The 13,788-nt window shown below is 44.3% G+C and overlaps 1 protein-coding gene across 4 annotated transcripts in view; it reads right to left on the reverse strand.

Moving 5' to 3' along the window:
• Positions 1-7,104, reverse strand: part of CDON (cell adhesion associated, oncogene regulated) — a 98,795-nt gene extending 91,691 nt beyond the window's left edge. The window contains exons 1-2 of one of the 4 annotated variants that reach the window (XM_018043383.1): positions 6,798-7,104; positions 4,924-5,068 (exon numbers count right to left, since the gene is read on the reverse strand). The gene's annotated coding sequence lies outside the window, so the exon portion shown is untranslated. Of the gene's footprint in view, positions 1-3,395; positions 3,621-4,923; positions 5,069-6,797 lie in introns of those variants that run through there. The other 3 variants (XM_018043381.1, XM_018043380.1, XM_018043382.1) reach the window with 3 other exon arrangements.

A 13,788-nucleotide genomic window follows, 5' to 3' on the forward strand; every position in this document is an offset into this window, starting at 1 on the left:
ACTTGTGAATCATTTATTTCTGGAACTTTCCATGTCATATTTTTGCACTGTGATTGATCCCACGGAAATGAAACTGCAGCAAGTGATCCCTGGGGTAAGGGGGGACTAATGAATGTGGTGGTTAAGTAGCACAGCCCCCTCAGGAAAGCCTGTCTCATGGGCTCATACCGAAAAGGCCTTTCAGGGTCATGAGGTCCCAGCTCTCAGGAGAGATTTCTTCTGCAGCATCTTTTGCAAACACCACTACAACATGTCTAGCAACAAGGAGCTCACACCCTTTAAAAGAGCATTTTCTATCCTGAGGCAGCTTTATTTGTCAATAGTTCTTTTGAAACAAAATCTGCATCTTTCGAGTGCCCCTCTGGGGCAAAAGATGAATCATATATCACTAGTTCAACTCTCCCCACCCCCAGTGAAATCTTGGCTGCTGGGGTTCTGATTTAAGAGAAAAGGGGACCACTTGCCCCCTGTAGTCCAAAGGAACCCATCCTGTACACGGCTGTATGTGAAGATGGACCTGGTGTCAAGGAGCCATGAAAAAGAAGATTTAATAAAATTATAAACGTTGAAAAAGACAATGTCTCCAGAGAGAGAAGTGGCTTGTATCCCAGCAGAACACCCAGAAAATGCTTCATCAACATTTCCAAGAACAGAAACACACACTATTAACCTCAGCTGCAGCCCCTTCCAAAATTTAAAAACAAAAAACACACTTCTGATTCATCCATATCATTTGGTATTCTTATTTCACTGTTTGGTGAAATCAATTTTACTTATTTTGTAATAGGGAATTCCAACAATACCAACAGACATTCCAAACATATAGGCAGAGACTGACAGCAACTGTTCAGAACGTTGGTGACTAAAATTCTTCCTGAATCAACTGTGGGGTCCCATTCTTCAAAAATTTCCTGCAGTATAACAATATCCTTGCTCCATTTTCTTTCACTATGGGTGGATTTTTTTTTTTTTCCCAAGAATCCACTGTGTTGTTTCACTTTCTCCTAAGAGAATATAACACTAATGCTGAGCTAGTTATTGCTTTCCTTGAATGCACCATGCTAAGTATTGACTTTGACATTAAATCCTAAGCATGAACATTATTAGCTACCTTACATGGTCCTTATTTTGAGGCTCCCTCTCTCCTTTTCTAAACACATATACAAATGAAGGCAGTTATCAAAGGATTTGGTTCATGGAACTGTCACTGAAGGTGATGGAACCTTCAACCCAACTTCATGTACAAATGTAAGTTCTTTCTAAGATAGTGACTAGGATCTCATTTTCTAATGACTGAGGAAGAGATGTTGGTTATTTTCTTGTTTTCCCAATAACCACATACCTAATGTGCCAATAAAATGAACTACTATGAATTTCAAAACAGGCAAAAAATGCTAAAACAATTTAAAAAGCATGAATTCCTACCATACACAGTAACAGAGATGGCTCTCAGACATAAGGAACAGTGCAAGAAACCCGATATAAAGGATATTTATCATGCGAGTCTATTTTTATAAAGTTCAGGAACAGGCAAAACTCACGTATGGTTGAGACTAGTCAAAATAGCTGTCCTCGGCTGGGGGCGGCAGACGTCCATGAAGGGGCACCAGGGCGCCTTCCAAGATGAAGAAATGTTCTACATCTTGATCTGGGTAACGGTTACCACACATGTGCATATATAAAACTTCATCTGGCTGTTCACTCAGTATACATTAACCGTACACTTGTGTACATTTTTCTATTATACCTCAAGGGCGGGGGGTGGGGGGGATGCAACATTGTTTCCAAGTGCCTTTTACATCTCAATTGCAAAATGAAGAGAACTGTAGTATACTTAAACTAGAGCAGTTCCATGTGCCCCCACTATTACTAATGTCAGAGAATTCCTCATTATTTAATCTTCAAAAGAAATCACTTCTGGATCAAAGTAACAAGACTAATGCGTACAAGAGGAGTTACCTAAAATAGCAGCTAACATTCATAGAGGTCTTACTATATGCCAAGTGCTTTACTTTCAGTATCTCATGTAATCCAAAAAACAACGCTAACAGTTACTACTGTTATTAGCCCCATTTTAGGGATGAGGAAATCAAGGCTTTGATCAAAATCACTTTCCCAACTCACACAAATCAAAAGAGATGAGCTAATCTAATAATAGCTGAAAAGCAAGCTGTATGTCAGTTTCTTAATTCTGTTTACACAAGAGCAATATAAAAATATTGTAACCAAATGTAAGCAGAATATGTCTCAGTTCAGTAACATAACCTGTGTATTTTCCCCCCTCTCAAGTAGTAAGGAACTTGACAATTTCCTAACTTTATGGTTAAAAGCACAGCACTGGTTCTCAAGAACTGAAGTCCTGACTCACATTCCAACTGACAGGTAGCAAAACAAAATCTGCTTTGGGATAGTTTTTATTATCTCTGGCCATCAAAATACACCACACAGCAAAGTTCCTGAACAATTGTGCACAGAGAGGGGCCCAATGCTAACTTTAGTGTTTACTCCCATTCATTCCAGAGCCTTTTCAATCCGGCCATACTAGTAGAATGCAAGCCCAGGAAGAAGGTAGAAAAAAAAGTTAAACATTCTCTAAAAGACTTCTTTATTTTTTAAACACTTAGTGCTAAACATTTAGGAGGCTCTAGCAGAGGACTACACAGGAATCGGATGGAGAGATCTGTGACACACAACATTTTAATCAGAAACAAAATCTATCAAATTAACCATCAAATAGGCTACTGCTCTCTGCTCTAGTTGAAAGCTACAAACACTGGAATTCACACTCATTTTTAACTATTCTTGGAAGATGAAAATTAATTAAGTAGAACGTCCAAGATTCAGAACTGCTCTTCCTTGAAAAACACACAAGAAACAAACTGGGCTCATAGTCTGAAAGAGTGTGTGTATTCAAAAATCATTCAGGGGCAGGGGAAGAAGGGTGGGGTGAGGGCTGGGGCGGGGGTGGAATGGAGAGACATGCTGATGTTTCTCAAAAATTTTGCTCCAAAGATTTTACAGAACATTTCTGATAGATATATTTTCATTTGTTTGTGGCCGCTGGCAAGTGTGCAAAGCGATGTCTTAAAAAATCCTAGCAATCAGAGAGAATTTTTCAAAAAACAACAGAAGAGACAGACATACCCTGCATGAAGGTAAATTCTGTGATAATGTTACAAAAACACAATAAAAGTCATATAAAAACAAGACAGCAAACTCAAATATGCCTATTCAAACAAGCATTTCATCTCTGCAAAACACTCTGCTTCACAGAAAAGTCTGATTCTGCTCTTGGCTGAAAAAGTTACTAAAACAATAAAGCGGCCCTTACAGGCGAGACCGAACTGTACCATGATTTTACATAGTTATCAAAAGATCATTCAGAGAAAACTTACCAGGTCTGCAACGTGTATATGCTTGTGCTTCAGAGGGAAAGCAGAAAAGTGACTTTCTGTACTTACAGTGGCGTGCACTTCAGGGTAAAGACGCATCACCACAGTCGTGCTGGTAAGAAAGTCCTGGCCAGCAATCTGCCTATGGGTTGGGCTCTTCTCTTACAAGATAAGCTGTTAAGTCCTGCCTTGATGTTAGATCCGCTAACATATGGAGTCTTCTAACGTAGCCTCTCTCCATCCCCACGCCCACTACCACCCCACCCGCCCCCCTCCCCCATCACCACTCGGCTCCCCTCCCTCTCCACACACACACATACACACATACAAAAAAGGCACTGCAGGGCAGAAATTCCTCAGGTGCTCGCTAATGGAATTCCCAGGGTCTTGGAGCCGCTTCGGGGATCAAGAGATCTCATCGCCCCTGCTGGGGTAAGGAGCAGCAAGTCTGTTCCATTTAATCAAATACAGAATGAATTTTCAGCTCTATTCACTAGCTTGTCTCCAGGGCTCTCAAAAGGCACCAGGCAGCTAGAATCACACACATGTGGCTCTTTTAGGCAAGTATAATTAGTTTGATTTTAAAAAGCCACATTAATAATATCACCTCAGGACCATTATTCAGGGGACAGATGACAATGATACTGTATGTTTTAAGCCTGACAATGGGGGGAAAGAGCACAGACAATGAGGGAGAACTTGAGGGATTAAAAAAAACCAACAAACCAGTTTTTCATTTAATTGTAATCCAACATATTTAAAGTAAAATTAAATATATCCCATATACTATCTCTTCATTGTAATTGAAGAGAGTCAAGCTCTCCTTTCTGTTCTCCTGAAAAATGAGTCAGTACCATATATACAACATTTATAAATGGAGTGCTTATAAATCAATGAAATGTTTATGTATAATGTAAAATTTAAAATACAAACAATAAAACATTCTCTAATTCAAGTTAATAAAATTTCTTGAAAAAAAGCACCCATCAAAACCCACATTAAATCAAGTCCTTCAGAGCAATCTATTTACCAACCAGACTCCAAATTTCCTTTCTAATATAATTAGTTGCTATTAAGTAGTAAGATCATATGTCTATAGAAAGACTATCTGTAGACGTCAAGGCTTCTCTTCTGATGTGTTGCCTTAGCTACACTCTTACACAGTAGAAATGCTAACTACAAGGCAATAGCTAGTGTAACAATGTATTAAAAAATGACAAATTTTTCACTTAATCGTTTTAAATTTCTGATCTCCAGCCTGATTTTGCTACAATAAGGCTTAATTCTTGAGATCATTTCTCTAGTATTTTACTTAAAAACAGTACCGATCCACTTACAAACAGTACCTAAATATCTTACAAACAGATTTTTAGTCCAAACGTCTGCATAAGAAACATTTCTGAAAGCAATATTATACTTCAACTTCCATTTTGACAAAACCATTAATGAAATCATCTAGAAAGTCGCAAAAGCGTAAGGGCAAAATTGGGGAAAGAAAAAGAAAGCATGAGAACTAGTCAACAAGTTTTACCTGAAATTCTTGGAGCCCAGCCCTATGGCAGAAGTTCTTACTCCAACATAAAGACTTCCTCTTTACATATACCTTACAGATGGGACGGTGGGGGGGTGTCCTTTCTTAAAATGAACTTAATTCCTTCCATGCACAGTCAAGCCACCTGCAAAGACAAGTAAAACTGATTTAGAAGCCGACCTACACAAGGTAGATCTGTATGCTCCAAGTCCTAAGGGTTCTCTGTGCTTCCTGGCTGGAGGGTCAGAGCTGTTTAAGTACTTTCCACAGAAGAGGAGGCTGATGAGAACCATGGCAATCAATCAAGGCGTCCCAAGTGAGTTACTACACAAACAATAGCACAGTACCTCCAGTAACTGATTTTCCTGGTTGACTAAACTATTCAAACAAAGACAGATTTCCCAAATACTATATCCGAGTTTTTGCATGAAAGTTAAACAATATACACGTGTGTGTGTGTGTGCGTGCATGCGTGCGTGCGTTTTACAGAAATATAAATGTTTCTGCTCCACACGCTGCCAAACACACACCCAGGGCATGTTTTTACGAAATGAAACAGGTTTTCTCCATCCTTCTCATATAACTTAGAGTATGAGGCAGTTTATTTCCACATGTGCAAAACAGAAACTACAGTATTTGGTGCCTCTCTGGGTTCCTAAGAATGCTTTCTAGTTAAGCATTCATTTAAATTTTCCAGAAATTTTCTAGAGGTCGCTTTCATCTTGTCCTAAAAGTTGAACTACTCCCATATTCTCAGCTAAAATAGACTACCCCCCAAAAAATGAGCTATAAAATGTAATAGACTGTTTAGAATTATACTGAGAATAAACCCATTTCATGCTCCAGTCCCCTCCCACCCTCTCCTACCAGACACTGTCCACTACGTATGCCAAGAGTCAGCTGGAAAGTCTGCGGCTCGGGGCATCAGTGAGGCCAGGAAGGAGAATTGGCCTTGTTCACCTTTACTGGCCACTGGCCTGAGACTCTATCTCATGTTTCCTTTTAGTCCAGTCTTCTATTTCTCCAGGTGTCTGATTTAAGGACACAGAGGTTAATGAGGTTCCCTCAATTCTAGATGCCAACTTGGAAGGCAGCCTGCCCTTCAGGCACCTGCCACCCTCTGGAGTCTGAACTGGGAAAAACAGGCATTCTGGAGAAATCTCTTTTTGGAGAGCCTTCCACCTGATTTGGTGTGCTGGGGAGAACAATGAAGGGAAGGGCGAGAGAGGCTCTCTAGCCCCTCGGTGATTTATTACTGAAATTCCTAGATGTGGAGAGAATGCAACAAAGGTCTGGAAGCTGCAGAGTGAAATAAATAGCGGGCTGTAATGTATTTAGCAAATGATAATGCAATCCACAGAATGCTTTACAGAGGAGAAGGAAAAAATACGCTCCCTGGGGCTGGGAAGTCACTGGGTCTGTGAAGGCAGAGAAAGATACATTGTGCAGGAAATTTCTCTTGATTCTCCCTACACATAAATCACTGTCTCTCTCGGGCGCTCCGCGGGGATGGAGGTTGAGAGAGGCGAGAGATCCGGCTCCCTTGGGAAAACATGCCCGGCGCCCCTTGCACCCCGCTATGCTTCATCTCACCTGCCCCAGCGGATCATTGTCAAAGAGATTGCATCGTGTCACTGACACCTCACTCCGCCTCCTCCACGAGGTGGCTCAGAGTCCCCAGGACCGGGAACCTAGGAGCTCCCCGCTGCGCATCCTTCAGTTACCCTTTCCAGACCCCGCACGCAGCCTGGACCCCAGCCCTCCCGGGCAGCCCGCTCCCCCGGACCTCCAGCTCCCAAGCCTCGTGGCGCCCAAGCCCAGTGTCCCCAGGCCAGCCCTCCCGCCCACCCTTAGGTGCGACCCCACCCCCGCACCTCTCAGCGAGGCTGGCTAAGCCCCCAGACCTCCTGCGCGGCAGCCGGCTCCGAAAGCCACCCCCAGGTCATCCCCCGCGCGCTGGCGGCGGCTACGGCGGCGGCGGCGGCTGCGATCCGAACGGACCCCTCCATGCACCGGGCAGGGCAGCGGGAGGGCGCGGCGCCTCGCACGCCGGGGCGGGGGGCGCGGGGGCGGGCGGCGCGGGGTCCCGATCTCCTCGCACCAAGCCGCGCGAGCCGGGCACCCGGGACTCAGGGGAGGGGAGGCGGGGGTAGGTGGGCGGAGTCACCGGGGCGCGCCCCCGCGGCCGCGCTCCTCCCCGCCAAGGCGCGCGGGCGCGTCACCCGGCGGGCGCAGCGCCAGCGAACAGCACGCGAGGAGCGGGAGGAGGGAACCGGGCCGCGGAGGCCGCAGCTCCCCGCCGGCCCGCGCCCCGCCGGAGGGTGCGCGCGCAGCCTGCCAGATCAGCGGCGGGGGGACGGGCCGTACCAACGAGCGGGGGGGAGGGGGAGTGCGCTCCGGGCAGGCCCTTCTCCCTGTCCCCCTCTTGCTTGCGCCACAAGGGAGCGCCCCCAGGAAAGGAGAGGACAGTCTGTGCTTTGGTTTAGGATGGGGAAGGATGAGCTGCCTTAGCAATTCTCGGAATTTCCCATAATGCCTGCACGCCCTTTCCCCTCACCTTTACTTCCCCGGGAGAGGCGGCCTTTGGGGCGGTCCACTACTGGGCTCGAGCACGAGCACTGCTGGGTTACACGGTCCCCGGTTTCCCCGCCCAGGCCCCGCCCCTCATCCCTCCACCTAAGCTGTCTGCGGAGCCAGCCGGTCCATCCCTTCTCTTGGCTCGTACCTAGAGTCTGCCTTATGGCTCCGGCTTCCCGCCGCTTTTGGTTCCTTCGCCTTTGCCCCACGTTTAGTATTTAGATTCTAAGGCGATGAATCTTCCTCGGATTCATCGCTTCTCCCGCTCTTGCCTTCACATATACGCAGGCAGGTAACAAAACTTCCCAGAGACTAGGAGAGGCTCAGCGTCGCCTCGTGCAACCACCTCGGCCTTTGGCCCCAGAGTCTTCCCAACTTGTCCTTTGGACGTGCTCCAAGTGATCTGGTTTCGCTGAACTTCAGTTGTTAAAACAGTAAAGGGGGAAATAATTTCTACTGTATTGAAAAGGTTGTTGTGAAGCATGATACTTAGTGGAAAGCACCTGCCACAGCATGGGCATTCGAGGACTGTAACCTCTATATAGTAATAATAATAATAGCAGTTAATTTTTTTTACCATCATCGTCACTTACTATTCAACTACAAAAAAGGCTCTAATGATAATTGAAGTTCAAAAACACTCAGTTCTGAACATCAGGAGAAATATGACATTCCTAACTTTCCACGGGATCGCAGAGTCAGACGTGACTGAGCAACTTTCACTTCACTGCCTTCTTAATTGAATTTCACAAGCAAAGGCTATGAAAGTGTGGTGGTGTTCAGACAGTTTAGTTTTTTTCTTTCGCTGCATCCAGGGTCTTTATGAAAGCATCGGGTCCTAAGAAAGTCAGTATGCTGTTGCTGCTGCTAAGTCGCTTCGGTCGTGTCCGACTCTGTGCGACCCCGTGGACGGCAGCCCACCAGGCTCCGCCGTCCCTGGGATTCTCCAGGCAAGAACACTGGAGTGGGTTGCCATTTCCTTCTCCAGTGCATGAAAGCGAAAAGTGAAAGTGAAGTCGCTCGGTCATGTCCAACTCTTCCCGATCCCATGGACTGCATCGCACCAGGAAAGTCAAGTATAGGAGAGGGAAAAAAGAACTCTACTTCTTTGTTCTCTACTGTTTCATTTTTTACTTATTCAAACCGAGTCTGTACGTTATTAACTTAAGGTATATTACATGATTTTTTCAATCAGTAAATAAGATGTCCTGTAAACAGTGAAGGTTTATTTGAACTGAGAGTTTTGTATGAATGAGATGGAAATCCTGCAGGTTTCTTGCAGCACTCTAAGAATCCCGTAGCAGTTCCTCTACAGGTTCTTGAGGGTTCTCTCCTGGAGCCTCATTGATTCTGGGCTTTCCCAAGACTCATAGTGACCTTTGAATATTACTATGCCTGTTTGTGGCACTAGTGGTAAAGAACCTGCCTGCCAATGCAGGAGATGTAAGAGAGGCAGGCTCAGTTCACAGCAGCTTCAGTTCTTGGGTTGGGAAGATCCTCTAGAGGAAGACATGGCAACTCACTCCAGTATTCTTGCCTGGAGAATCTCATGGACAGTGGGCTACAGTCCATAGGGTCATGAAGAGTCAGACATGACTGAAGCGACTCAGCACACACGCATGGTATTGTTACTCTTAATCAGGCCTGAGAAATAATCATGATGTTTCTGGATGCTGATTACTCCCTTGCTACCTTAGCTGTAAAGTGGAGAATTCATTTCAGGGGCAAATTTCTTTCCCATTAATGAATTATTCACTTCTTTGTTCACTTACAAATGTAAAGTAATATTTTACAAGTATTATCATTGAGCGCCTACTCTATGCCACTCCTAGGCAAAGAGATACATGGAGAAATAGGACCCAACACAAGCTTCCAAGAGCACACAATCTAATTGTGATACTGATCCATCAGTGGATAAGTATGTTGAAACATCTTCAGTGCAATGAACAAGCAAGGTGTGGGAGCACAGGGTCAGTGTAGCTAACCCAGTTTAGAGTTTGGGGAGAGTGGAGAGTGGCTTGTCAAGAAAGGCTTCCCAAAAGAAGTGATCCATGAACTAAGCCTTAAAGGACAGTAGGGTTGGCCAGGTGCAGGTGAAGGAATTGGGAGGGTGGTCTAGCAGAGGGGATGTTATGAATAAAGGCAAGAAAGGATGCCGCTCAAAGGAACTGCAAATACTCATTTGTGATTGAAGTGTGAGGGGTCAGGTAGAGACTAGTAAGGAAAGGAATTGCAGGAGGAAGCTAAAGCCAGATCACCGATGGCCGTGCATGTCATGCCAAGCAGCTGAGACTCGATTCTGTAGACTGTGGGAGTCAGTGCAGTGGGGAGTGTGATATGGGCAGATTCATGTTTAGAAAGATCACCAAGCAGCAGCTATAAGGACAGATTTAAGGGATCCAAGCCTGAGATCAGACAGTTTGGAAGCTTCCAAAGCAATCCAGGCTGTCCAGTTGGATCAACTGTAGAAAAGTGAAGAGAAAGGAAATTCCAGAAACAAGAGGAAATCTTGGCAGGATTTGGAACCTGATGACATGTGGAAGGTAAAAAAGAGAAAGGACTTGAGGATGATATCAGCTGTCTAGCTTGAGAAGTTGGTGACCCTCTCTCTCCACCCATGGAACTCGGGAAGAGAGCCATGCCCTGCGCGAGAGATGGATTTTAGAGGAACAATAGTGTTTGATTTGGATACTTTTGAGTTTGAGGTGTCCATGGACCTTCCAAGTACAAGTGTCTATTAGACAGAAGAGTCCAAGCTGCAGGTTCTAGATTTGAAAGTTATCAACAAAGAGTAGTTTTTACACTATGAAAGTAGAGGTGAAGCCTCAGGAAGAATATGGAATCCTAGAAAAATGTGGCCAAGGATAGATCTCTAAAATTCTGATATCTAAAGCCTTCAATTATCCCGATGAATTTGGAGGGTGGGTTGCTTAGAGAGCTCAAGGTGTAAGACTTAAAAAGGATGCTTGGGGAAGGTGATGGGGGTTTGGAATAGTCATTAGAAAAATAAGAGTTGAAAATTGAAAGTTGAAAAGCATTTATGGGGTTGATGAGGGATAGTGAGGGCCTGGCTTAGATTGGAGATGGTGAATTTGTAGTGATGGAATCTGCATGACTTTATCAAAATTTAACTGTTCAGGCATGAGGGGAAAGACAGCACTAGACTGATCCAAATTTGGAGCTGTGCTGGAGGATGTGCACAAGGAGATTAATGTGCAATATTTGTAAGAAAATAATTTAAATCATCAGTCACAAAATCTGGGCTGAGAGCTGGAAAGAAATAACCAAACCCAAAAGTGCAGGTATGTTATCTTCCCTATGACCATGAGAAGGGTATGGCAGGAACACCACAGGTAGATTCCTTGTCTATCCATGTCCTGTTCCAAGGGTTGGTTTTTCAGTTTATCCCCACTGGAGGCAACTCTCACTGCCAAGCTGGAGCACCTGGTGAGGGACCAGCTATGTCTCTTGTGATGTATCAGAAAGCAGTGGCCAGGGGGGTAAATATTCCCCCTCACTTGTCTCCAAATTTGCCTGTTTTATATACAAGGAAATGGAGGTACAGAAAATGCAAGACCACCGAGTTAATGATATTCAAGCTGGGCTGAAAACTTGTGCTTGGTGGCATCCTGCTCATTTGGTATTAACCAAATAGTTATTTGTATTGTAACTTAAGATTGAAGGCAGGAGGGGAAAAGGACGACAGAGGATGAGATGGTTGGATGGCACCACTGCCTCGGTGGACATGAGTTTCAGCGAGCTCTGGGAGTTGGTGATGGACAGGGAAGCCTGGTATACTTTCACACATTGATGGTAAGAATTAAAAATGGTACAACCACCAGGGTAGAAAATCAGAAGATGTTTATAAAAATTCAGCATGCTATCACCCTTTGATCCAGCAGTCCCAGCCTCTAAATCTATCCTACAGACTCTCCTACACGCACGTGCAAGGCTGATGTGAAAGTCATTCACTGCGGCCTTGGTCGTGACAGATTAAGAACAACTCAGGTGTTCATCATTAGACAAAACCCCCAAATTTGATATGAAAACAATACCCCCTTTTCCAGACTTGAATGAGATCACCCGCGTCAAGTTCCTAGCACAGCACCTGATGCATGCTAGCATCTCAGAACATGGTGAGCACAAGAACAGCACCCAACTGCAGGGGAGGTAGAAAGGCTTTAAGAAGGAAGGAGAACGTGACCTCAGCCTGGAGGCTGGGGAAGACTCCGAGAGAAGTAGAGAAATGGGGAGGGTTCCCTACGATGAGTGAGGGGCACAGGAAACAAAGCTGTGAGGGCAGAATGGAAAGAGGAAGGAAGATTCTGGACAGCGAGTGGCCCAGGGGATGAGAGCAGAGTGGTACTTAGGAGCGGTGGGAGGGGGAGTTATTGAGGGCAATCGGGGCCACAGGGGAAGGATTGAATTGTGTCATGAACTTGAGACTTTCTTCTTTGGGTCATAAGAGTAATTAACTTATATTTGTATTGTATCTTATGGTAGAAAATCAGACCTTACTGGTTGGATTTGGTACCAACCAAAATGAATGTTATGAGCCTCTCAAATATTCTTGGGCTGGAAATGACCTAATAAGGGACATCCCGGGTGGCTAAGACTCTGTACTCCCAACGCAGGGGGCCTGGATTCAATCCCCAGTTAGGGAACTAGATCCCGTATGCCGCAACCAAGATCTGGTGCAGCCAAATAAATAAGTAAATACATGAATATTTTTTAAAAAAGAAGAAATGGCTGATAGACGTGGCAAATGTCAGAGTGTCCCTCTTAAGCAAGAGTGGTCAGAGCTGGTCATCACCAAGCTGGCTCGGTCTGTTAAAGGTTTTCAAACCAAACAGTGATTTCACATGTTTTGATGTTGGTCATGGCTTTGGATTTTATTGGATCTTATTTACATAAGAAAAAAATTAACCGATTTAAAACTGAAAGAAGGAAGGGAAAATGACCATCTAAAAGTCAATTGGTTTAGGGCCTTTCTCTCTGCTAAAGGTTCCAAAGTTCAAAATAACAACTAAATCCCACAAGAAGTTGGGCCCAGAGGGCTAAACAATAACAAAAGTCGCTTGTCTCCCTTTGGACGGTTTCCAGATTTATACAACAAAGTTCCCGTTAAATATGCAGGAAGTTCTGATTATTTATGATGTAATTTAATATTGACATGTTATTAGGGGAGCTGACCCTCCTCCAAGCCTTTGGAATTTCACATCGAATGACTGCAGGATAACTTCCCTACCAAGGCTCAGAGGGGGGTCATCAACAGTTTTCCTCTGCGAGATATTTTTTTTTTCTTCAAAAAGAAATTCCAATAGGTTGACTGTACCCTCACTGTCTTGTACATTTCCTGAATGTGTGCAAGAGGATTTCACGGAGAGAGAGGTTTCTATGGCCTTTTTAATGCTGAGCAGGCTAAGCTCCGGAGGCTCACGGCCTAAACCCATTACACACAGATCACCTAACGCTGTGACTGGGTTTGTGACGCCAGATTAATTTACCCACACACCAGGTCGGGAGAAAATGACTTTACACATCTCCTTTGCACCAGCAAAGAATGTGGAGATCATTTTACAGGAAAGAGAAAGACAGGTCTGTAATGAAAGCTGGTGCAACGTGTTTGCTCTTTATATGCACCAGCTTGCTTTAGACAGCCACGGTTCCTCATCAATGATTTTATTTCTTAAATCAGCAGCAAAGAATGTTACAAAAACCGAGTTGCCTCTCAGACAAATTATTTAGGCTTTGTGCAGCAGTTTTCTCGTCTGCGAAACAGTAATAATGGTACCTGTTTCCTATGACTGTGGTGAGGACTAAATGAAATAATGCATACAAAGCAGTGGGCTTTGAAATAATAAAAAACATTATCAGTAATTTAAAATAGCTACTATTATTACCTCTATCATCATGGTAAAAATCACTGTGAATTCTCCTCCCCCAGACTAAAGTTTTCTCTCTCTGCTTTATGTTTTTCTCTCTCTGCTTTCATTGTGAACAACTACCATGTTACATGAGCAATGGAAGAGTGAGCACATGTGAATTAATGATCTGTGTCCTGATGGTTCACGTTTTAGTAACAAGGATTATACTTGCTCTTCATATGAATAGCTATCCATAAATGACATCAATTTAGAAGCCTGTTATGAGGATGAGATAAGCTTGGCACACGGCAAGGCTTCTACGGTGCTTGTTAACCAGATTATCACATACCTACATAAAAAGACAAGCGAGCTCATGACTCCTCATCCTTAGTCTTGCTTGCACTCTACCTAACCAAGTATT

This window comes from Capra hircus, chromosome 29 (assembly GCF_001704415.2).
Source record: "Capra hircus breed San Clemente chromosome 29, ASM170441v1, whole genome shotgun sequence".
Lineage (NCBI taxonomy): Eukaryota > Metazoa > Chordata > Mammalia > Artiodactyla > Bovidae > Capra > Capra hircus.